This window comes from Halichoerus grypus, chromosome X, assembly GCF_964656455.1.
Source record: "Halichoerus grypus chromosome X, mHalGry1.hap1.1, whole genome shotgun sequence".
Taxonomy (NCBI): domain Eukaryota; kingdom Metazoa; phylum Chordata; class Mammalia; order Carnivora; family Phocidae; genus Halichoerus; species Halichoerus grypus.
The window spans coordinates 119,472,283-119,497,602 of NC_135727.1; the positions used below are offsets into that span (position 1 = coordinate 119,472,283).

The following is a 25,320-nucleotide window of genomic DNA, read 5'->3' on the forward strand; positions in this document are numbered from 1 at the left end:
AATAACATAAATTTATTACTTTATAGTTTTCATAAGATAGAAGTCTGACAAGGATCTTAATGAGCTAGATCAAGGTATCAGCAGGTCTGTGTTCCTTTTTATGGAGGCTGTAGTGGAACACCTGTTTCCTGGCCCTTTCTAGATTCTAGAGGCTGCCTGCATTCTTTGGCCTGGGGTCCTTCCTCCATCTTTAAAGTTAGCAATAGGGATAGAGTCCTTCTCATGTGGCATCACTCTGGTCTTCTCTTCTGCTTCCCTCTTCTACTTTTAAGGACTCATGTAACTGATTACTTTAGACCCACCTAGACAATCCAAAATAATCTCTCTATTTTAAGATCAGCTGATTATCACCTTTTACTGTTTTTTTATCACCTACAACTTTAAATCCCTTCCTCCATTTAATAGAATGTGTTCATAGGTTCTGGGGATTAGGTTGTGGATATCTTTGGGGGACTATGATCCTACTTACCACAGGTGTCCTGATGAAATGAAGGTGCTGTTTCTTTCCTTCTACAAAGCTATGTACATGGAGACTAAAGCCTGTAATGTGTCTTAAATCTGAATGCCAGTCTGAATCTGCAACCACTGCTGTGTTGATGCCCTTTAGAACCACAGTTTTGAGAGGGCAGACCTTTATTGGGAGCATTTTCACATGTTCAAGCACACTTTATTAAATCTCTATAGGAGTCTACTGTTATTATGAAAATGGACTAATTTCTTAATTGTGTAGCTCCCAGGATGTCTTTCCTTTCCAAAACCTCTGCAAGTAATTCTCAGATAGGATTCTGGGCAATAGGTTTCTGGGACTGTGCTAACTACTCAAATCTCCAAAGCTTTAGGATTTTTTTTGGCCAACAGAAAGAATTGAAAGCTACTGTTTTCTTTTACAGGAAAAGTGCTTAAAAAAACCTGTGTGATATAAATTTTAAATGAAGCCAATATGCTAGGCTGGGCTGTTGTTAAATTATTTTCATCATTGTACTCATTGTGTCAAGCAGATCTTTGGCTCCAAATATGCTGTTCCTGTAAAAATTTCATTTCAGCTGTCAGGATAATCAAAATGGTTTCAAAAGCTTTCCTTGAATATTGAATTGAAATAAAAAAATAAAATACACTATCAAATGCCAGATACCACAGAAGGAAGAAACCAGATATAAGCAGGTTTTGCTTTTTTAAAAAGTTGATTTTATTAACTTCTTTACTTTGATATAATTTTGAAGTAACTGTTCCTGACATATACAATTTTAGCAAACTCAAGTGGCTTTTCAGTCCAAAATCAGATTTGGGACTACATAATTAAACACAGAAAATGCAGAATAATATTTCACTTATTTATCTTTTGATGCCATAGTTTATGTTGTGTAATGGTATTTTTATAATGTATAATGTATAATTTTGTATAATGGTAATTTATAATGCATGGGCAGAGAAACAAAATGATGGTTACAAGTTTTATCTTTTAAAATTTTGATACTACTGATCTGTGTTTCTAAAAACCACAAGCTACAGATGTCTGTCAGTTACATGATATTATATTGCAGAATAAAAATGTTGTTGAGGTTGTGGATGACATAAATGTGGAAATGAGAGATAAATTTTGGAGAGAACTCACTGAATAGTCAAAAGGCTATGCAAAATATTATTTAAAAGAAGCTTCTGTTTCAAAACGTTACCTAGCTTAGTCACAGTTAAAAACCAAAATAACCCAGGAACATCAGGCCAGATCTTTCTGGAGACCTTGTGGGGATAAAAGTACCAGATTTGCTATCGTGTGAGTCTGCTGTTACAGAGCAGCGAGGGTGGAATGTTTTCATCCTCTGCACCCCTCTTCTTCAATGAAAGCCTCTTGACAACCTTCCCATCCATCCCCAGGCTTTTACCTCTGACTGCTGCTGTATTTGCTCCTCAGAATTTCTTCCTGCTCTTGGTATTCATTTATTCATCCATCCTTCCATCCAGTAACTTTTTGTTGAGTGCCACTTTATAGGAATTTAATTATAGAAGAATTGGTGAAGGTGGGAATGATCTTGATCTGCATTACCAGATCACTCTGACATAGGGAAAACTTGAGGAAAAAGTGAATCAATCGACCCACCAATTTTGAGGGTCTGGATATTGTCATGCATTCTTGCTCACTACTAATATGAATTGGTCGCTGTATGAGGCAGTGTCAAGGTATTAAGATCAAGCAGACATCAGTTAGAAAATTGCAAATGGGGATCCATCAGTTGGAGTGAGAATGGAGGATGTGGGAAAGGAGAGGGTAGGCTAGGGAGAAAGGGGCTAGACAAAGTTGCAAGGTGATTAAAATTTTCCATCACCATTTCATATGCCTAATATCTGTTTGTAGCTGCCCCCTCAAATTTCCAGGACATTCTGTTGCTCTGTAACCAGTGAAGGCCCCATTCCCTCTCAACCCCACTCCCATTCTTTACTAGGGGACCATGGCTGTCTCTGTCTCCAATCTCTGGATTCAGCTTTCTTGATATGTCTCATCTGTATGTATCATGTCCTACTCTGTTATGGCAGAGTCTTGTTCTAAGGGCCAGTCTTTCCACTTGATTAGCTAGCTAATGAAAATGTATAAAAGGGGACATTCTCCCTGGAGGCAGTGCAGCAATGCTAGTGACTCTAACGGGACCTAGCAGATAGGCAGGGCTTTTACTACCAAACACACATACCATACAAGTGCTTATCTAGTAGTAGTCTTGATATGAGCTTTGCCAAAATACCGCTCCCAGTGCAGGACCAGCAAATAAATGGTTGTTGCCTAAGTTCCTCTCTAGTAAATGGCAGGAGGAGTGCATGAATTTTCAGTTATGAGTATCTTTCTCTGGGTTAGGGGGCAGTGAATTCATATATGTTCATAGTAGAACAGATTGCAAAAAATGGCCTCAATACTTTTCAGCTTCTCCCATCAACAGATGGAGTCTATTTCCCTATCCTTGAAATCGAGGCTGGCCTTGGGATTTGCTTTGACAAATGGACAGTGGTAGAAGTGACACCAAGTGAGTTCCAAACCTATGGATCAAGAGGTCTTGTGGCTTCTGTTTTTGTTTATCTTGGGACCCTGTGACCCACTATGTGAAGGAACCCAGGCAGTCTTGCTGGATGATGAAAGACATGTCATTCTAGCCTGCCGCCTGCCAAACATATGAGTGAGACCACCTTAGATCATCAAGCCACCAGCTCTCTGCCAGCTGACTCCAGATGCACGCAAAAGTCCAGCAGGAATTGACTGAACTAGCCCCAATCAGAACAACCAGCCAACTCCCCAGATCATGAGCTAAATAAATGGCAGTTGTTTTAAACCATTGGGTTCTGGGGTGTTTGGTTACACAGCATAGTTAACTTATAGGAGATGGTTTTTAGTCAATAGTGAATATGAGATGAGTCAATAAAATTCAATATGAGATAATTTTTATCCTATTATATTTTATTTATTTTTTAAAAGATTTATTTATTTGAGGGGCGCCTGGGTGGCTCAGTCAGTTAAGCGTCTGCCTTCGGCTCAGGTCATGATCCCAGGGTCCTGGGATCGAGCTCCATGTTGGGCTCCCTGCCCCGCAGAGCAGGGAGCCTGCTTCTCCCTCTGCCTCTGCCCGCCACTCTGCCTGCTTGTGCTCTCTCTCTGTCTGTGTCAAATAAATAAATAAAATTTGAGAGACAGAGAGAGAGAGGGAGACAGCACAGTTCGGGGGGGAGGGACAAAGGGAGAGGGAGAGCGAGCATCTCAAGCAGACTCTGTGCTGAGTGTGGAGCCTGACGCAGAACTTGATCCCAAGACCCTGAGATCCTGACCTGAGCTGAAACCAAGAGTTGGACTGACTGAGCCACCCAGGTGCCCCATTTTTGTCCTATTTTAAATGGGAAGGATGGGATGGATTTATCAGTAGAGTGGATTAAGATCTATAAAATTTGACTGTGACCTAAAGAGAATAAAAGAAAAAAAGGATATGAAGATATACATATCTAAAACTACCCAGAAAGCACAAATCTCTTGCCAGCATTTGCTGGGGAAAATCCAGCGTATTTGAATGGGTCTAAGTATCTTAAACACACCCATTGGTGTGAAAGAGGATAGCTCTGATTCTAGATAGCACTCAACATTTGGGGCATATGTCCCAGTTAAGACCAAACTAAGATTCAGAGGTTGGTGAACTTACCTGGTATCTATTTATACGTGTGATAATGCCTGAAGGCCATTGATTTTTCCTGAAAAGAGAGGGAGTTCTTTATAACTTTATATTAACCTGAATACAATTGGGACTCCATTATGGCCCAGTCTCTGAGCAGTGTTGCTTTTAAAAAAATAGCATTGTGGCAGAAAAGCATAACTGACAGTAATTCATCTGTACTCGTCTCTTGAAAAAAAAAATGCCAACAGGAGAGGATATTCTTAGTGCCAACAAAGCTTAAAAAAGCATCTTCTTTAGACATCTTTATTGTTCTCAATCTTTCTAGTATGCTCTGCCACAGCATTCCTAAGAACTCTGTTTCTGGAAGTGGCTTATAAAAATATAAAATGTTCTTTTCCTATTTTGTCTTTAGTCTTTGAAAACTCTTCCCTGAAACCAAAATGCATGGCTCTTCTGTCTCTTGACTATGCGTGCCTGCTCAAGGATATAGCAAAAAAAGTCCCGATTTTGTCCTCCACCAAACTCTCCTTTCACCACTGTGATAGTCCCTCATTCACTTCCTCTTTTCTATCCCTGTGTTGTTCATGCACAGTGAAACCTTCCTCAAAGGAGCAGTCCCTGCATCTGCCCCTCCATGCTACATTTGGGCCTCTGGGGTGGGTAATCTGTTTTTATTTCTCTGAGAATCATTTCATTATCCACATTCCACACACCAGAGGAAAGACTTGGCATTTAACTCTCAAGTTAAGATATCTTCTTCTTTGGGAATGGGTGGGGTGGGGGGGGTGGGGTGGGAAGGGTTGAAGTGTCCATATATTAACATAGCCTTATATGAATTTGGATTATATAAATATGAAGTAATATGATACAAATATGCTTACAAAGTCTCATTTCTGGAACAAAAGTTGAAATAGTGTCAACCTCCTCCAAAAATCAATAATCACATATATTTAAAGCTGGTGGACTGAGTGAATTGGAAACTATTTATGCTATTGCTGTGGTAGCTGATAAACACAACTACATGATAGTGTTCTTTGGCCGTCTTATGAAAAAGTTATTCTTGAATTATAGGAGTTTGAATTATGAAAGGTATTCTGCAGAACACCCTAGCATAAATTGACTTTGATAGTATGCCCTGTTATTTGCTTTTGTGCCTGAGGCAAAGGGATGGGCCCTGGGAAAAACAAGGAAAGGAAGACCAAATTTTGAACTCTCATGAGGAACGGGAGAAACAGACACTGGATGAGCTGCTTCAGGATCCAGGTGACAATGGGCATCGCTGTGAAAGGTTGAGAGCCACAGTTGCTACTTCTCCATGGCGCCCAGGACTGCTCTGGCATTTTCAAAATTGGCAATTCCGGGACCACAGGGACACATGATCAAGGATGGTCCAAGATGTCCATCAGCTGTGTGAGCATTGAGGCTTCCCCTAGTGGCTGCATTAGCAAGGGCATTGATGGCGTGAACTGGAAGAGAGAGAAAGGACCATGAAGATGCCAGGTACTGACTGTGGCTGACAAGCTGGTCCATGGATGGGCACAGGAGAGGCATCCTTTAAGACCTTCAGGAATACTTGGGGGTGGGAGGAATCTTTGGAGGGTCTGTGTGTGTAGAAAGGGTTAAATGGAAGAATTTTGAGATACTGATGGTATTCAACCTGAATTTATGCACGGGGAGCTTGGACCTTGGGATTCTTATTATACCTACACATACCAGTATGGTGGCTTTGTTCCTTAATCTCTTTATGGGCTTATGCTGTTTACTTAACTCCCTAAACCTCTGGTTCCTCCTTTGTAGAATGGAAGCAGTAGTGGCACTTAACTTTACAAGATTTTTGTGAGGATTCAGTGAGCTGATGCCAGGAAGGAGCTTAGTGTGGTGTGTAGCCAACATTGTAAGTGCTCAGTAAATGTGAGCTATCATTGTGTTGTTAACACATTCACTGTCCTTGAAGCGTACATTCTCAGTTTCATAGAACCCTTGGAATTGCTAACATGGTTTGCTGAACACGCTACTTCAGTTTCATCGGTAACTTCTGGGTCTTAGATCCCTCCTGATCTTTAATGACTGATGTGGCAGGAGGACCCAAGTAATGATTCCTTTTTACTCTCAGGCCCTCTGTAAAGTGAACTGTCATTTCAGCTGGCATTTCTGAATTTTCTGCCACATCCTCTGGGAAAACAGTAACTTCTTACTCAGGAGAGATGGTATTTTATCAAGCAAGATCAAGCCATTCTGAGACAGGAGAAATTACCTATGTTTTCTCATTCACTGACATTTTGGGAAAATTATTACAGTTTGCTTTCTTCTTTATTAAATGGCAGAAAAACTCTGTAAAAGCAATGAATGGAAGTATTTAATTCTGACTATATTAAAGCCAATTTTTCTGTCTCTCTTGCACTCAAAATGGTAGATCAAATGTATCCTTGAAAGTATGACTAGGGGGTTCCATGGCAACCAGATGGAACTAAGGGAGGAGACCAAGTTCTGGGCCACAGGTGCTTTTCTCCCACTCACTGGGGACCCTAGCAAATCCGTTTGTGGGTGGAACCTTGCCATGGCTCTCAGTGCACCCAAGTCTAGAGCTCCAAATGCCCCTTTGTACCCAACGTGGGACCAAGTTGGAGTGACTGCTCATAGTAAAAGGACCCCAATGAGTAATAATAATACCATAGATTGGATTATAATTTTCATTCTATAAACTTTTTAAATTTACATTATTTCATTTGATCATGTTATCACTCTAACTTATCAACATTCTAAAGGTGAAGAAACAGGTTAAGAAAGGTGAAATGGTTTGCTAGAGTCAAGTGGCAGAACCAGGGTCTGAATCATCCAACTCAAAGACCAGTGTCCATTCCTTTGGGCTATGGTTTGGGTCAGAACCTTCTTCGCAGGGTCTTCCTTGTTCACTGTGGCAGGGTGGGTGGTTGGAGAGAGTGAGGCTTATACCTGTGTCCTCATTGGGGGCTGTGATGGAGAATAGGACACAGCTTTTTTGTATTTCCATGAACGGCTCAGTTGCCAGGATGGGAGATTAATACTTTGTGAAAAAAATACACGTATTGCATTTCTTCCATGGTTCCTGATTCTTTGCCTGCTGAAGTGTGGAACCCCTCATCGATTACAGTAATGAAAGACACTGTCTTATTGCATCTATTAACACATCCTTTCACGGTTTTCTTCAATTACACTGATTATTTCCCATAAGTTTATTCTTTTCTGAGCTTTTTCCTCAAGAAGCTTCTGTAATTTCATTCCCAATTATTCTATTAAGTAGCTCTCCAGTGGCACAATGGGTCATTTCAACTTCTCACATTAAGCAGCTTCTAATTTTTGTGTGGAATGAAAGAACTGGTTGCTGATTGGAATTAGATGGACTGTATGAGTATCGTTGGTCTTTTTTTTCTTACTATTACAAAAGCTTATTTAACAAAACATTTTAATATGAAAATGTACACAACCCAATTTTTACATTTAGTAAAATAGGTGCTGTGGAGAGGGGCATGTAGAAGCAGTTGATTTTTCTGGTGAACATAGAAATTGTTTATACTCCTGCCAAGCCTTGTAGTATGATGATACTATTTCCTCATGATACCACCATTCCAGTATTGTCCTGTTGTCCCCTAGTTGCTATATCCACACATTTATCTATCAGGAGATTCATAAAGGGATCGGATCCTTGCAATATTCCTTGGACATGGCTGCCACCATCTAATTTCAATGATAACTTCTTGTCCATAAATTTTTTCAACTGGGGGGCAGGGGGGGTGTGAGCTTTGCTCATAGTGTCTACTCAGAGAGCTCGAAGATGCCTCGAAACGGAATTCGTGGCCTCCCTCATGCTTCCACAAGTAGGCCTGGCATTTTCCCTAGATCTTTAATTATGATGAAATAACATTGTAATTATTTTCCAACTTTAGAATTATATCCCTCTTTTACTTTCTACTTCAAGCCTGCCACTAAGCATTTTTTCCTCTGGAAACTTTCCTGACTGTCCTGCTTCCTTTTCACTCCCACCATAATCCCATAATAATCAGTGGCCATCTTAGCTCCGCAGTGCATCATCTGCCTCCCTTCTGGCTTCTTAGTTTCTTGTCTTTATTCTAATGCATCCTACACTTAGCAGCATGAATACTTTCTTCAGCTTTTATTTAGTTTAGGTCACTCCCATTCTAAGAAGCCCAGAATAACTTTAAATTACCTCTTGAATAAAATTAAACCTCCTAATTATATATGCTAAAGGCGTCAGCCTGTAAGCACCTCCACTTAATGGCCCCCTTGCCTGAACATCCTACTTCAGGTACACAAGCCCATTTACACCTCCCACTTGGAGTGCACATTTATACCCTCCTATTAACCCATGAGTCTTTGAATATCCCACCTCACCTGTTCAGAATGCCTCCCCTCCTCCTTTTATTAGGAAAATAATTAGATTAACTTTGTTTAACTCAGTGTTTCTCAAATTTATTTTACCACAGAATACTTTTGCTCACAATATAGCTATTAAAACTGTGCTGGATAGCTTCTTTTTACTCTTTGCTCCCCCAGGTCCACCCTCCCTGAACCTTTCTCTGTTCTGCTACGTGTCCACGAGGGAGTCCAGCCTGTATAAACTACATCAACAGGTCCTTCTGGACCTCTGTCATGGTTAGTTTTATGCATCAACTGTGGCTGAACTATTATTACCCACTTATTTAATTAAACACCAATGTAGGTATTGCTGTGAAGGTATTTTGTAGTTGTGACTAACATCCATAATCAGTATACTTTAAGTAAAGCAGAGTACTCTCCTTAATGATTGGCCTCATCCAATCAGCTGAAGGCCTTAAGGGCAAAACCTGAGGTTTCCCAAAGAAGTTCTAGCTCAAGGTTACAATATTTAACCACCCCAATTGCATGAGCCAATTTCTTAAAATTAATTTCTCTCCCCTCCCCCAATATAGATTCTGTTTTTCTGGAAAACCCTGACTAATACACCCTTTAACTTCTGAGTTGGTTTGGCCAGAGAGGCCTGTTCATAGGTTGAAAAGAGTGAGGAGGGAGACTGGGGTAGGGTATTCATTCCCTGGGTCATACTCTGCTGGATCACTTATAGTTGGCTGTGTCTGTGGACAGAAATCCCAGCTCTGGAGCCTTCTCCCTGTGATTCTTTTCCTCTTGATTCTGGGTTCAGTAAACCACCCCATCCTCTATCTTCTTTTCCCCTTGGGGCCTAGGGATGGTTCCAGCTCTTTGCTATTACTAGACATGGGGACCTGCACTATCTTCTGTGGCTTCCCTGTACTCTGTCCTCATGTTTGTAAATATCCCATTGTTAAAATGTCCTCAAATTGCCCTCTTTGAATGTATCATTTGTTTCCTGACATGGCCTTGACTGATACAATGTCTCATGGAATTGGTGTCCCAGGAAACATACTTTGGGAAACTATGCTTCAACTTCAACTTTTCTCTTAATTAGGGTGGCAAAGTTGTAGGGTTCACTATTTCCCAAAATAGCTTGAGAGAAGTCAGGACAGACTTCCTAGAAAAAGAGATTTATGGGTTAAGAGTTGAGCTACAGATAAGTTTAATTCAGCTGGGGAGAAGGTGGGCATGGCAACAGAGTGAAAACTTAAATTTGTGGACTTGACAATTATAATATGTTTCTGCACATTTTATTTCATTTGATCCTCTCAACAATCCTGTGAGGGAGGCAGTTATTCTGTGTCACAGATAATCAAGGAGATGAGCAAATGAGCAGTGTGTGTTCAGGGATACAGGAGAAATTTGTCTAATTAAAGTGGAGAGTTCTTGGTGAAAAGTAGGGAAGAATAAGGTTTCCATACGTCAGGCAGGCCCAAATTATGTGTGATCCTGAGGGTGGAGGTGAGGAGTTTGATTTGATGCAAGAAGCTGCAGAGAGCTTTTGAAGGATTATTAGAATTTTTTTACTTTACTATACAAATAATACATGTTCACAGTATATATTACTGTACTTAGTAATATAAAGTAAAAAGAAGAAAATAAATATAACCCATAATTTTAGCATCAAGTGATATCCTCATTTTTGCTCTTAAAACTTGAGATCAGTGTTCATAGTATTGTGCCCTGTTTTATTCATCTGACTCAGTTTCTCAGCTGTGGGACCCTGACATTGGGCAGGATAATTCTTTGTTGTTGGGGGTGCGGGTTGCTTGTGTATCATAGGATGTTTAACAACATCCCTGGTCTACCCACTGGGTGCCGGTGGCACCTCCTCCTCCAAGCTGTGACAACCAGAAATGTCCCACAGACATTGCTGAGTGTCTGTTGGTAGGCAGAATAATCCGCAGTTGAGAATCTGTGATCTAACTTTATATTGTGAACATTTTCTCCCGTATCATTAACAATCATTGAAAAATCTATGTGACAGATATACCATACTTTATTTACTCATGGTTTTTTTGTTGGATGTTTAGTCTTGTTATATATATATTACCATCATGAATAACAAACACAGCGATGAGTATCCTTTCATATAAGTCTTTAGTTGGATCTCTGATTATCTCTTGAGGACTAATTCTAGAAGTGTATTTCTGAGTAAAGGGGCATGAACATTTCAGGGCTCCTGGATTACTTTTCTGAAAAGGTGCCTTCCACAGTGATTGTACAGATACACACACCCACTAGCCAGTGATGCATGAGTGTTCCCATTTTACCAACTCTCATAAGCACTGAGGATTACTCTTGGAAACACTCTTGGTGTGTTTACAGGTTTAAAGAATGATAACCTGATATTTTAATTTGTACTTTTTGATCTTTAGTAAAGTTTTCTCATGTGTTGCTTAGAAATCTGTTTACTTCCTCTTACCTAACTTGAAAATTGTTGAGTGTTTAATCATTATGAGGGCAGAATTCAGAAAAATGTCTGCTGGCCTGTGTTTAGGGGGGACTGTACTGTTTTAGCTTCTTTTCCTCAGGTGTCTTGTTTTCCTAATCTTCAGCTCAGATTCAGTTTCCTGACTGTGTCAGAAAGTCATTTTCTTCTTTGTGAGGAAAATCTAACTCCTTCCTTAAAAGAAGCATGGAAAGAAAGAAAAGAAAAGGACTTGTAAATAGACTTTTCAGTTTTCTTGTTTACAACCTCAAAGTCACCCTTTATGTAGCTGAGTCTGCCAGTGTTTTCTCATTAGTATTATAAAATCGATTGTTATTCACTGTTGTGCTCTCCTGGGGATATAAACCTAGAACCGTTATCTAGTCCAACTCTGCCTCCAGCTACTTTTGTAATCTTGGGCAAATTGCTTCATCTTTCTCAACCTAACTCTCCTTATTTATAAAATAATGTGAGAGAAGATGATCTCTCAGGGTCTTTATATTTATTTATTTTTTATTAAGTTTTATTTATTCAAGTAATCTTTATACCCAATGTAGAGCTCAAACTCATCACCCCAACATCAAGAATCACATGCTCTTCTGACTGAGCCAGCCAGGTGACCCTATCAGGGCCTTTAGAATTCTATAAATCTGTGTTCATGTGATGAAAAGAAAAGAAATAACTCAACAGCAACAACTTGGGACCCTGGGACCTTTTTCTGAGAGGGGAAGGAGGAGGGATGCAATTCTAAAATAATATATTTTAAAAATGGCAAAATACAACACTTGCATTTGTATTTCAGTTATTAATGGACTTTACTTCTTTATTTTTTATAATTCTGCACCCTTTTTGCTCACCAACAGTGGGCATTTTCCCAAAGTGCAAATGTTACAAGGGCAGAGGTAGAATGTGAGTGTTTACATAGGGCTGTTTTTGAAACAGGAAGTCACAAAATTGGCTTTGCCAGTGATATAATATATATAATTGTTATGTATACATGTTACAACAAATGTATATCTAAATGTATAAAATATAATAAATATATATAATATATACATATATACCCATCTGTCTCTACCTATCCATCCATCCATCCATCCATCCATCTATATATGTCTTCTCCACTGGAATGGAAATTCCATGAGAGAAGAGATTTTGTCTATCTTGTCCATCACAGAGTCCTCTGAGCACCTAAGACAGTACCCAGCACATGGTATCTGTTCAATAGGTAAGTAAAGAATGGGTACATAAATGAATAAACAAGGATGTCTATTTATCAAGAAGACAAGAGATAATGTTGGTGAGGATATGGAGAAAAGAGAACCCTCATGCTCTGATGGTGGGAATGTAAACTGGTTCAGCCACTATGGAAAACAGTATAGAGATTCCTCAAAAAATTAAGAATAGAACTGCTGTATGATCCAGCAATCTCACTTCTGGGTATATATCCAGAGGAAAGGAAATCACTATTTTGAAGATGTATCTGCGCCCCCATGTTCATTGCAGCATTATTCATAATAGCTAAACTCTGGAAACAACCTAAGTGTCCATTGATGGATGAGTAGATATAGAAACTGTGGTATATATATAAATATAAATAGTGAAATACACACACACACACATACACACACACACACACACACACACACACACACACACTGATATATTATTTAGCCATGAAAAAGAAGAAAATCCTGCCATTTGCAACAACATGGATGAAACTAGAGAGCATTAGGCTAAGTGAAACAAACCAGACACAGAAAGACAAATACTGTATGGTATCACTTAAATGTGAAATCTGAAAGGAAAAAGAAGTTGAAATCATAGAAACAGAGAATTGAATGGTGGTTGCCATGGACTGGGGATGTGGGAAATGGGCCGAAGGGTATACACTTTTGATTATAAGATGAATAAATTCTGAGAATCTAATGTACAGCACGGTGACTACAAGTTAATAGTTGTATATTGTATACTTGAAATCTGCTGAGAGTATATCTTAAGTGTTCTCTCAAGAAAAAAAAAGAAAGGCGGAAAAAAGGTAACCATGTGAGGTGATAGCTGTGTTAATTAACTTGGTTGTGGTAATCATTTCACAATGTATATGTATATTAAATCACTTTAAATATATTACGTTTTTGTTTGTCAATTATACCTCAATAAAGCAGAAAAAAAAATGAATGAACTGGATATCTCTGCAGCATGTACAAGTATAACTCATGAATACAACTTACACTCACAAGCGCTCTATGCTTGTCATTTTGTGTCCATGGAGCTTGAACCCTAATCATGTTTCTCAAAATGTGCCTTCTGCAAAGAACCCCAGCATATGTAGCTATTTTTAAAGTTAAGTAAAAAGATGAAATCAGTCATATTTATGAATGATTGAAGGAATGAACAGAGAAATGAAAACAATGAAGAACAAATAAGCTAACACACAAGTAAAATGAACTTGGCTAAAAAATTAATTTTAAAAAACAGTTTGGATTATCTGGTTTTCCTTTGCCATCATTTAAATGCTTTTATGAAAACAATTTTTGGAAATAAGCTCTACCAATATGATTATCATTTATTAGGGCAGAGATCATGAAAACAGATTCTATCAGTTTTTTTATCACTTAGGATGTAGATTAATACACGTTCACTGGGGCGTGTGGGTGGCTCAGTTGTTGGGCATCTGCCTTCGGCTCAGATCATGATCCCAGGGTCCTGGGATCGAGCCCCGCATCGGGCTCCCTGCTCAGCAGGAAGCCTGCTTCTCTCTCTCTCCCACTCCCCCTGCTTGTGTTCTCTCTCTCGCTGTGTGTCTCGCTGTCAAATAAATAAAATCTTAAAAAAAAATACACGTTCACAAATACATTAGCAAGAAAGATGATAAAACTACAGATGTAGGTATATCTGTATCTACATATCTCTGTCTCTGTCTATATCTATATCATCTACATCTCTGTGTCTATATGTCTCTGTCTATTCTACATACATAGCTACATCTATGTCTATATCTATATCGTCTATATTTATATCTATATCTACAGGTATAGATACAGGAGAGAGAGCCCAGTTCAGGCCTGCAAAATAATGAGAACCTTTGAGCTCCATTTGCTGCCTCGCTTGTAAAATGAGAATGGAAATTTTGTCAAAGATGGTGAAGGAATAGCTTTGATTGCAGTGATTGCAAGGCATTTGCAAAATACAAATAGATTTTGTGAAATTATCATCGCAGTAGCAAGCAGTTTCAGATTTATGTTAGAGAGCTCCATTTTGCTATGAAGTTGTAGACAAGCAATTTGAAAGAGCACCAGCTTTCAACTATGTAAAACTTATTCCAGAAGTTCAACAAGGCTGGGACATAGGAACATAAGTTTTCCAAATTGTTTTCAAATGGACAGTGAGGGTGTGTGGGCAGTCAGATTCTCAAAAGTAGTAAGACAAAGGAGAATCAGTTTGAATCACACATTTTCTTCAGAGACAAACTTCTTCAGCCCTTAAACAAGTTATGTTATTTCTTCTTAAAATGAATTCCCATTTCCCCTAGTAATTGATGGCAATTTGTAGCATTTAACAAGCACTCACAATGTGTATTTGGCAGTGAGCTTATACTTTAAGATTTATTCCTCAAAAAGCTTTCATTCAGCCTATTTTGAGGTTTTTTTTTTTTTTTTAAGATATTATTTATTTATTTGAGAGAGAGAGAGCAAGTGAGAGAGAGCATGAGCACGGGGGAGGGGCAGAGGGAGAGGGAGAAGCAGACTCCCCACTGAACAGGGAGCCCGATGCAGGACTCAATCCCAGGACCCTGGGATCATAACCTGAGCCAAAGGCAGACGCTTAACTGATTGAGGCACCCAGGCACCCCTATTTTGAGGTTCTAATGACTGCAGTGACTATGTCTAATTAGTTTGTGGCAGAGACTAGTGAGTTGTACACCATACTTGTTTTCTTTCCTCCTAGACACATAGCTGGACTACATTTCCCAGCTTATAGTTAGGTATAGTTAGGTGTGACTGAGCCCTGGCCAGTGGAATGTAGGTTGAAACTATGTGGCTCACTTTCAGGCTTGACTCATTATGACTTCCCACATGATCTCTACTCTAAGGTGGCAAAGTCTTTGTCAGCCTGAGTTGCTGGGATACTTTGTGGAACAGAGACCCAACCCACATCCCCAACCTCCAGCTGACTGGACTTTATTTGAGAGAGCAATTGGCTTTGATTGTTTAAACCACTGAGATTTCAGGGCAACTAGCATTACCCTAACCAAAGTATAGCATAGAGAATGGAAACATTTTAGAACAGAAGCAATAGAAACACATAAATGATCATTACAATTATAAAAATATAAACAACAGGGCGCCTGGGTGGCTCAGTTGGTTAAGCGACTGCCTTCGGCTCAGGTCATGATCCTGGAGTCCCTGGATCGAGTCCCGCATCGGGCTCCCTGCTCAGCAGGGAGTCTGCTTCTCCCTCTGACCCTCCCCCCTCTCATGTGCTTGCTCTCTCTCATTCTCTCTCTCTCAAATAAATAAATAAAAAATCTTAAAAAAAAAAAAAAAAAAAATATAAACAACAAAAGTATGAAGGCATGCTTGACTTCTCCCATTCTAGTGATTTGGGCTAGTCCATTTTCAAAATATTATGCAGCAGCTGCCCACATGCTAGGAAATAATTGAAGTGGGGCCTTAATAATAGAACAAACGAAAATAATAACCAATCTGAAAGTAAAAAATTTGAGTTCAGAAATTACATGGAAAGGGGTGCCTGGCTGGCTCAGTCAGTGGAACATGTGACTCTTGATCTTGGGGTTGTACGTTTGAGCCCCACATTGGGTGTAGAAATTACTTAAAAATAAAATCTTTAAGAAAAAAACAGGGGTGCCTGGGTGGCTTAATTGGTTAAGCGGCCAACTCTTGATTTTGGCTCAGGTCGTGATCTCAGGGTTGTGTGATTGAACCGTGCATTGGGCTCCATGTTCAGCGGGGAGTCTGCTTCTTTCCCCCTCTATCTGCCCCTCCCCTTGCTCTCTCTCTCTCAAATAAATGAATAAATCTTAAAAAAAAAAAAAACCAACCAAAAATTACATGGAAAGAAATGAAAATGAAAGTATAATGGTCCTAAATCTTAGGGATGCAGCAAAAGTTGTTCTAAGAGGGAAGTTTAAAGCAATACAGGCCTACTTCAAGAAGCAAGAAAAATTTCAAACAACCTAAACTTACACCTACAGGAGCTAGAAAAAGAACAAGTGAAGCCTAAAGCCTGCAGAAGGAAGGAAATAATAAAGATTAGAGCAGAAGTTAAGTGATATAGAAACTAAAGAAAATAGAACAGATCAGTGGAACCAGGAGCTGGTTCTTTGAAAAGATCAACAAAATTTATAAATGTCTAGCCAGACTCCTGCAAAAGAGAGAGTGAGAGTGAGAGAGAGAGAGCTCAAATAAAATCACAAATGAAAGAGGAGAAATAACAATACACTGCAGAAATATAAAGAATTATAAGAAAATCTTTGAAAAATTATATGCTAGTAAATTGGACAACCTAGAAGAAATGGATAAATTCCTAGAAACATATAGCCTCCCAAAACTGAGGAAGAAATAGGAAACTTGAACAGACTGGTTACCAGCAATGAAATTGAATTAGTCATCAAAAAACTCCTCTAACTAACAAAGTTCCAGGACCAGATGGCTTCACAGGCAAATTCTACGAAACGTTTAAAGAAGAGTTAATGCCTATTCTCAACCTTTCCAAAAAATAGAAGAGGAAGGAAAACTTCCCAATTTATTTGAGGCCAGTATCACCCTGATACCAAAACCAGATAAAGAAACCACACACACACACACAAAAAGAACTACAGGCCAATAAATCTGATGAACATAGATGCAAAAGTCCTCAACAAAATACTAGCAAACAGAATCCAACAATACATTAAAAAGGTCATACATCACAGTCAAGTGAGATTTATTCCTGGGATGCAAGGGTGATTCAATATTCACAAATCAATCAATGTGATACATCACACCAATAAGAGAAAGGATAGAAACCATATGATCATTTGAATAGATGCAGAAAAAGAATTTGACAAAGTACAACATCCATTCATGATAAAAAAAAAAACAAAACCCAACAAAGTAGGTCTAGATGGAACACACCTCAATATAACAAAGGCTTTATATGAAAAATCCACAGCTAACGTCATACTCAATGGTGAAAAACAGAGCTTTTCCCCTAAGGTCAGGAACAAGACAAGGAACAAGACACTTGTACCACTTTTATTCAACATAGTACTGGAAGTCCTAGCTACAGCAATCAGGCAACAAAAAGAAATAAAAGGTATCCAAATTGGTAAGGAAGAAGTAAGGCTTACACTATTTGCAGATGACATGATACTATCTATAGAAAACCCTAAAGACTCTAAAAAACTACTAGAACTGATAAATGAATTCAGTGAGGTCAGGAGATACAAAAATTAATGTACAGAATCTGTTGCATTTCTATACACTAATGATGAAGCAACAGAAAGTGAAATTAAGAAAACAGTCCCATTTACAATTGCACCAAAAACAATAAAATATTTAGGAATAAACTTAAGCAAAGAGGTGAAAGACCTATACTCTGAAAACTATAAAACACTGTTGAAAGAAATTGAAGAAGAAAGAAATGGAAAGACATTCTGTGCTCATGGGTTGGAAGAACAAATATTGTTAAAATGTCTATACTACTCAAAGCACTCTACAGATTTAATGCAATCCTTATCAAAATACTAACAGCATCTTCCACAAAACTAGAACAAACAATCCTAAAATTTGTATGGAACCACCAAAGACCCTGAATAGCCAAAGTAATCTTGAAAAAGAAAAATAAAACAAATACGGAGTTATCACAATTCCAGACTTCAAGTTATATTACAAAGCTGTAGTAATCAAAATAGTATGGTACTGGCATAAAAATAGACACATAGATCAATGGAACAGAATAGAAAACCTAGAAATAAGGCCATAATTATATGGTCAAATAATCTTCAGCAAAAGAGGAAAGCATATACAATGGGAAAAAGACGGTCTCCTCAACAAATGGTATTGGGCAAACTGGACAGCTATATGCTAAAGAATGAAACTGGACCATTTTCATACACTATACACAAAAATAAACTAAAAATAGTTTAAAGACCTAAATGTGAGACCTGAAACCATAAAAGTGCTGGAAGAGAGCACAGGCAGTAATTTCTCTGACATTGACTGTAGCAGCATTTTTCTAGATACGTGTCCTGAGGCAAGGGGAAAAAAAGGCAAAAATAAAGTATTGGGACTACATCAAAATAAAAAGCTTCTGTGCAGCAAAGGAAACAATCAACAAAACTAAAAGACAACCTTCTGAATGGGAGAAGGTATTTGCAAATAACATGTCCCGTAAAGGGTTAGTATCCAAAATATATAAAGAAGTTACAGCACTCAACATCCAAAAAACAAATAATCCAATTTAAAAAATGGGCAGAAGACATGAACAGACGTTTCTCCAAAGAAGACATCCAGATGTCCAACAGACACATGAAAAGATGCTCAACATCACTCATCATCAGGAAAATGCAAATCAAAACCACAATGAGATATCACCTCACACCTGTCAGAATGGCCAAAATCAACAATACAAGAAACAAGCGTTGGTGAGGATGTGGAGAAATATGAACACTCATGCACTGTTGGTGGGAATGCAAACTGGTGCAGCCACTGTGGAAAATAGTATGGAGTTTCCTCAAAAAGTTAAAAATAGAACTACCGTATGACCCAGTAATTGCACTACTGGGTATTTACCCCAAAAGTACAAAAACCTAATTCAAAGGGATACATGCATCCCTATGTTTATTGCAGCATTATTTACGATATCCAAATTATGGAAGCAGCCCAAGTGTCCATTGATGGAAGAATGGATAAAGAAGAAGTGATATATATATATAAAATTCAGTCATAAAAAAAGAATGAAATCTTGCCATTTGCAACAAAATGGATGGAGCTAGAGAGTGTAATGCTAAGTGAAATAAGTCAAAGAAAGACAAATATCATATGATTTCACTCATATGTGGAATTTAAGAAACAAAACAAATGAACAAAGGAAAAAAAAAGAGACACAACCCAAGAAACAGACTCTTAACTATGGAGAACAAATTGATGATTATGAGAGGGGAGGTGGATGGGGGATGGGTGAAATAGATGATGGGGATTAAAGAGTACACTTACCATGAGGAGCACTGAGTAATGTATAGAATTTTTGAATCACTGTATTGTATACTTGAAACTAATATAATACTGTGTGTTAACTATATTGAAATTAAAATGAAAAAATTTAAAAAATATTAAGTTCAAAACTATTAATGAAGAAGGACACGTTGCCATTTATATATAATCCAACGACCAAAAGGTTTTATTTTATTTTTTTACCTACTGTGATAACTTATTAAAGGTGATGAGGGCAAGGAGATGGAAGAGAAAGAAGGGGAGATGTAAGGTAATAGCTAGCTATTGGCTTTCTCTAACTGGCTTTTCTGGTTCAGGACTTTAACCAAATAAGGTTGAATGGGTTGTGCTATGTGTGATCACTTGGGAAAGGGGCACTGTGCTAGTCTAGGGCAAATGTCCTTAGCAACCTTTATAAGAGGAGTCTTGAGTACAAGGTACTCTGGAGTGAGAAATCTTCATTGAGCATCATTAAAATGAAGCATAGGGGAAGGTGTAAGAAAGATAATCAAAAGAATGATATAACATCAAAACCTACTCCCCGAAGCTGTCAAGAAAAAAGAGGGGGAAAAAGATCTTTTGTACTGAGTGAAGTCTTCTGCCCCTATTGTGATAGCTTCAAAGCTTCTCTTATTTTAACCATTTTTAAAAATTGAGGTGTAGTTAACACACAATGTTACATTAGTTTCAGGTATACAATATAGTGGTTCAACATCTCTGTACATTATGCTATGCTCATGACGAATGTAGCTGCCATCTATCATCATACAATGCCATTACAAAACCGTTGACTTTATTTCCTAGCTGTACCTTTCATTGTTGTGGCTTATGCATTCCATAACTGGAAGCCTGTACCTCCTACTCCTCTTGACCCATTTTACCCATTCCTCCTATCTTCCTCCCCTCTGGCAACCATCAGTTTGTTCTCTGTTTTTCTGAGTCTGTTTCTACTGTTTTTGTTCATTTTATTTTTTAGATTCTACATATGAGTGAAATAGTATAGTATTTGTCTTTCACTATCTGACTTATTTCACTTAGCATAATACCTTCCAGGTCCATCCATGTTTTTGCAGATGGCAAGATCCCATTCTTTTTTATGTTTGACTAATATTTCATTGTATATGTGTACCACATCTTCTTTATCCATTCATCCGTTGACGGACACTTAGGTTGCTTCCATATCTAGGCTATTGAAAATAATGCCACAACAAACATAGGAGTGCATATTATCTTTTCTAATTAGTATTTTTGTTTTCTTTGGGTAAAATTGGATTGTATGGTATTTCTAGGTTTCTGAGGAACTTCCATACTGTTTTCCACAATGGCTGCACCAATTTACATCCCCACCAATAGTTTTCGAGAGTTCCTTTTTCTCCATTCTTGCCAACAGTTGTTACTGTCTTTTTTTTAAAGTAGGCTACATGCCCAACATGGGGCTTGAACTCATGACCCTGAGATTAAGAGTCGCATGCTTTACTGACTGAGCCAGCCAGGTGCCCCTATTATTGTCTTTTTGATACTAGCCATCTGACAAGTGTGAGGTGATATCTTATTATGGTGTTGATTTGCATTTCCTTAATGATGAGTGATATTGAACATCTCATGTGTCTGTTGGCCATCTCTATGTCTTCTTTGGAAAAATGTCTATTCAGGTCCTCTGCCTATTTTAAAATTAGATTATTTGTGTGTGTGTGTGTGTGTGTGTTGAATTGAATAAGTGTTTTTCATGTATTTTGGACATTAACCCCTTATTGAATATGTCATTTGCAAATATCTTCTCCCATTCAGTAGGTTGTCCTTTCATTTTGGTTTTCTTCACTGTGCAAAAGCTTTTAATTTTGGTGTAGTCCCAACAGTTTATAGTTTACTTTTGCTTTTGTTTCCTTTGTATTAGGAGACGTATTTAGAAAAATGTTGCTAAGGCCAACATCAAAGAGATTACTGCCCATCATTTCTTCTAGGGTTTTTATGGTTTCAGGTCGCACATTTAGGTCTTAATCCACTTTGAATTTATTTTTGTGTATGGTGTATGAAAGTGGTCCAGTTTAATTCTTTTGCACGTAGCTGATCTCTTTTTAATGACTTTTGAATGTCACCAAATTTAGATGCTGCAAAATTGTAAGCTTTATCAGTTTGAATTCATTTAATGAAGAATACATGGATGTATCCAATTAAAAATAGAGTGCCATCCAGAGAGTGTTCCCACAACAAAATACCTCAAAACACAATAGCAAAATCTCAAAGTTAAGTAATTTACATGAACTGAGGTGTCATCATTTATTTTATTTCTTTCTCTCTTGCATTTGTATGGACATTTTTTTAAAGTTTTTATTTAAATTCCAGTTAGTTAACATTGTATGGATATGTTTTAATGATTTCTGTCTATAGGCTTTATTTCAACCACTACAATTTATTAAAAATTTTGGTTCTCCATTAGTTGAATACTTTAATTAAAGATATTCAATAGATTTTGGAAAAATGTAACCAAAATTTTGAGAACTTTTTGCACACCCACAAAAATCCTATACCATGGGAAGACTCAAAAGCTCAAACATTTATAAAATCTAATGGATGAAGGTAGCAACTGTATTTTGCCATCATAATAATTATTACTGTTTTTTGCATTCAGCATGGTCTTTGTCACACAAATTTTGTAGTTGAGGTACTCTGTGTATTTATAGGAACATATTTGAAATTTTGACAGCTATAGCTTCTGTTTTGATTGGTGGAATACTCCTTATTTGAGCACAATCATGAATAATGTATGCAGCAAGTCCTCCAGTTTGAAGAACCTATTTTCTTCATAGGTTTCTTAATGAAATGATGCCACTGTTTGTACCATGTCACAGTCCTCCATGAAATAAAAAGTACATATATTTCACATAAAAACAAATACTTTTATTTTCCATGTTGAACATTACAACCAATTTTGTAAGAGCATTCACAACATCAGATGTTTCACCTTCAGCACAATGAATGCCCAAGCTTTGCTTTAATGTCATGAAATAAATGGCAAAATAAAGTCATCATTGGTATAAATCTGGCATCATTTAACAGTGAAGTCCTTTTCTGCTAATTGACCTGACTCATTAGCTGTAATGTTATGTGCACCAAACATTTGGAATTGAAAATGAGCAAAGAAGAACAGTCTTTTGATCCAAATCCATAGCCTTGCTGCATAAGTGCTAGGTCTTCATACCTTTGACAACTGCTTGTGTTAAATTGTTGTCTTCATTTCAGACTTTTAAAAATGACTAATTTTGAAGCAGATGTGTATGCTTCTTTAGTAGGTTTGGTCTTCCGGTTTTCAGGTAGAAAATGGTATCATAAAGACCCTTATTATAGATGGTGAAAGTTAAATATTTTGTGCAAATTATACATTCACTAATACCTCTCTTGAAAGGGAATTAAGTACTTATTTTTTCATTAAACATGCACTTTTTATGAGCTCACTGCTCTAAGAGTTTATTGCTTTAAACTAAAAAGTAAAATAAAAAATAGCTTTACCAAATAAAATAAATGGTTGAGATTTACCCTATACTATAAATGACAAGAACACTATAAAAAGAACATTCAGACTATTCTTCCACATACTCCATATTTGCCACAATAGAAGGATTATTGGTTCAGTCTCTATTTCACATGGTCTTAATTTAAATTGTCTTGTGTTTCCACCAGGACCGCTAACTGGTGACCCAACTCATTTGTGTGTTTATCAGGCTGATAATGGACCATGCACTACTAGATGGCTCAGCATGTGACTAGCCTGGGTAGCAGCAGAAATACTTGTCTTACCACCACCACCCAGTTCTGGAAGGGGTTAGCTGTCTGAAGGAGATTGCAAAAATGCTGTATCTTTGTACTTTTCCCAATAAGAGGTAGAGTCTGTGTCCTCTCCCTTTGAATATGTGGTAGCCCTGTGACTTGTTTTGACCAAAAGAAAGTAGTGGAAGCATCCTTGTGGGATTTCTGATTAAAGCATCAAGACCCTTTGCAGCATCCTCTTTTGTTCTCTTGTTGCCCTGAGATCACCACGGCCAGGCTAGCTTCCTTGTAGATTAGGGGCTGCGTATATAGAGAGAAACCCAACTATCAGCCAGTACCAATTGTCGGACATGTGAATGGTACCATCTTAGGCCAGCAGTTCTCAAAGTGCAGTCAGGTAACTCTTGGTGGTCCCTCACGCCTAACTCATGGAGTCCATCTAAGGATAAAAGCATAATGTATGTAATACATTGAAAACAGTGCTTGATCAATACCAAGTACTGAATACATGTTTATTATTGTCGTTAGGCTCTTGAGATAAGTATTAGTGAATACAGTCTGTGACAACCTGGACTAGAAAAACCACAGGTCACACCCACTATAACATTTTTTGTAGTTTAGGTGCTTTATTCTTTTAGGTTATATGGTCCATTGAACAGTAATGATGAACACTGTCACTGCCATTAATGGTGGATTGGTAGGTCAGTAAAACATCAACACATTTGGTGAAAATAACCAACCAAACAAGCTGTAATCATTGGTTGGGTACACAAAGCAACCAGCCAACTTATAATATATCAGTTACTGAAAGTGTCTAAATCAGTGGCTTAAACAAATAATTATTTAATATTTTTCACATAACAGGGGCGCCCGAGTGGCTCAGTCATTGGGCATCTGCCTTCGGCTCGGGTCGTGATCCCAGGGTCCTGGGATCGAGCCCCACATTGGGCTCCCTGCTCAGCGGGGAGTCTGCTTCTCCCTCTCCCACTCCCCCTGCTTGTGTTCCCTCTCTCGCTGTGTCTCCTTCTGTCAAATAAATAAAATCTTTAAAATATATATATATATTTTTCACATAACAAAGAATCCAGAGTTAAACAATCTAGGGCCAGTGACTCCATAATGACAGCAAGGTTGTAGGCTGTATCTCTTTCCTCAGCCATCCTCAGTGTGATTGCTGCTCAGGTCATAGTCCGTTGCTTCTCCTCATGCACTGTGCCCACATTGCAGGCAGGAAGAAGGGTAGAGCAGAGGACGCAGGGTGGAATGTGCCCTATCTGAGTCTACTCTGGTGCAGGAGCTCTCTTAGAAGCCCTTTACAACTTCCACCTACACCTCCCTGGCCTGATCTGGGTTGTCTGGTTATCTCATGTGCAAGAGAGGCTGGGGACTGTAGTTATTGGCTGGGCATATTGCCTTTTCCAGCAGAAGCAGAATTCTGTTAATAAGGGAAAAGTGGGGGTAGAGATTGGATTGTTAAAGGTAGAATTCTGTTTGCTGCCTTTAGGTCTCACTTGCTATTGCAAAAGGTCATTTTTAAGCTGGAATTACAAAGTAGGTGTCTAATGAAACCACCCCAGCCACACATCATGTTTTTCATTTTCCATCCAGTTGTCATGAAGTCATACTGATACATTCATTAAGGGACTGGAGGAATTTATAAGCACCTGGGAGACCCATCTCTCCGAATGTTTATTTGAAAGACCATTTAGCCAATTCAAGAGATTGCGTTGTGAACAACAGTTTGTATTTTTAAAGGAGTATGGGGAAGTTAAGCCATTATGCTTTATTTGGGGGAATTTATATCATCCCATTCCTGGACAGATTTTAACACCACTGGCAGAAAATAAACACAAGTCTTTTTTCTTGTTCTCAGAGCCTTTTGAGGATGATAATATCTTTGAGACCAGGTTTGGGTTGGTTTTCTCTAGTCCCTTTGTAACTGTTAGCAAAAGCCTATTGTGATAGCTCACATTTCTCTTTGAGAAGAATGATGACAAAACACAGCAGGGTAATTTCCTGTGTCGGAATCCCCCCTCCCACGTAAAAATCCTCCTAAAAATAAAATCCAGTTCTAGAATGCCTCCTTCTCCCTCAATCAAGTAGCTCTTTGTCCCTCTACTCTTTTGTCTCAGTCACTCTGCCTTCTATTAGTAACTTTTGTTTTTTTTCTATTTTTTTAAAAGATTTTATTTATTTATTTGACAGAGAGAGAGAGAGCGAGAGAGGGAACACAAGCAGGGGAAGTGAGAGAGGGAGAAGCAGGCTTCCCGCAGAGCAGGGAGCCCGACGCGGGGCTCGATCCCAGGACCCTGGGATCATGACCTGAGCCGAAGGCAGACGCTTAGCAACTGAGCCACCCAGG

At 38.3% G+C, this 25,320-nt stretch overlaps 1 long non-coding RNA gene and 1 pseudogene across 2 annotated transcripts in view; one reads left to right on the forward strand and one right to left on the reverse strand.

Moving 5' to 3' along the window:
- The window catches only part of LOC118553292 (uncharacterized), a 383,189-nt gene that overhangs the window by 90,337 nt on the left and 267,532 nt on the right, over positions 1–25,320 (forward strand). The gene's annotated exons all lie outside the window — the stretch shown is intronic.
- LOC118530917 (small nuclear ribonucleoprotein G pseudogene) lies at positions 7,729–7,926 on the reverse strand (annotated as a pseudogene).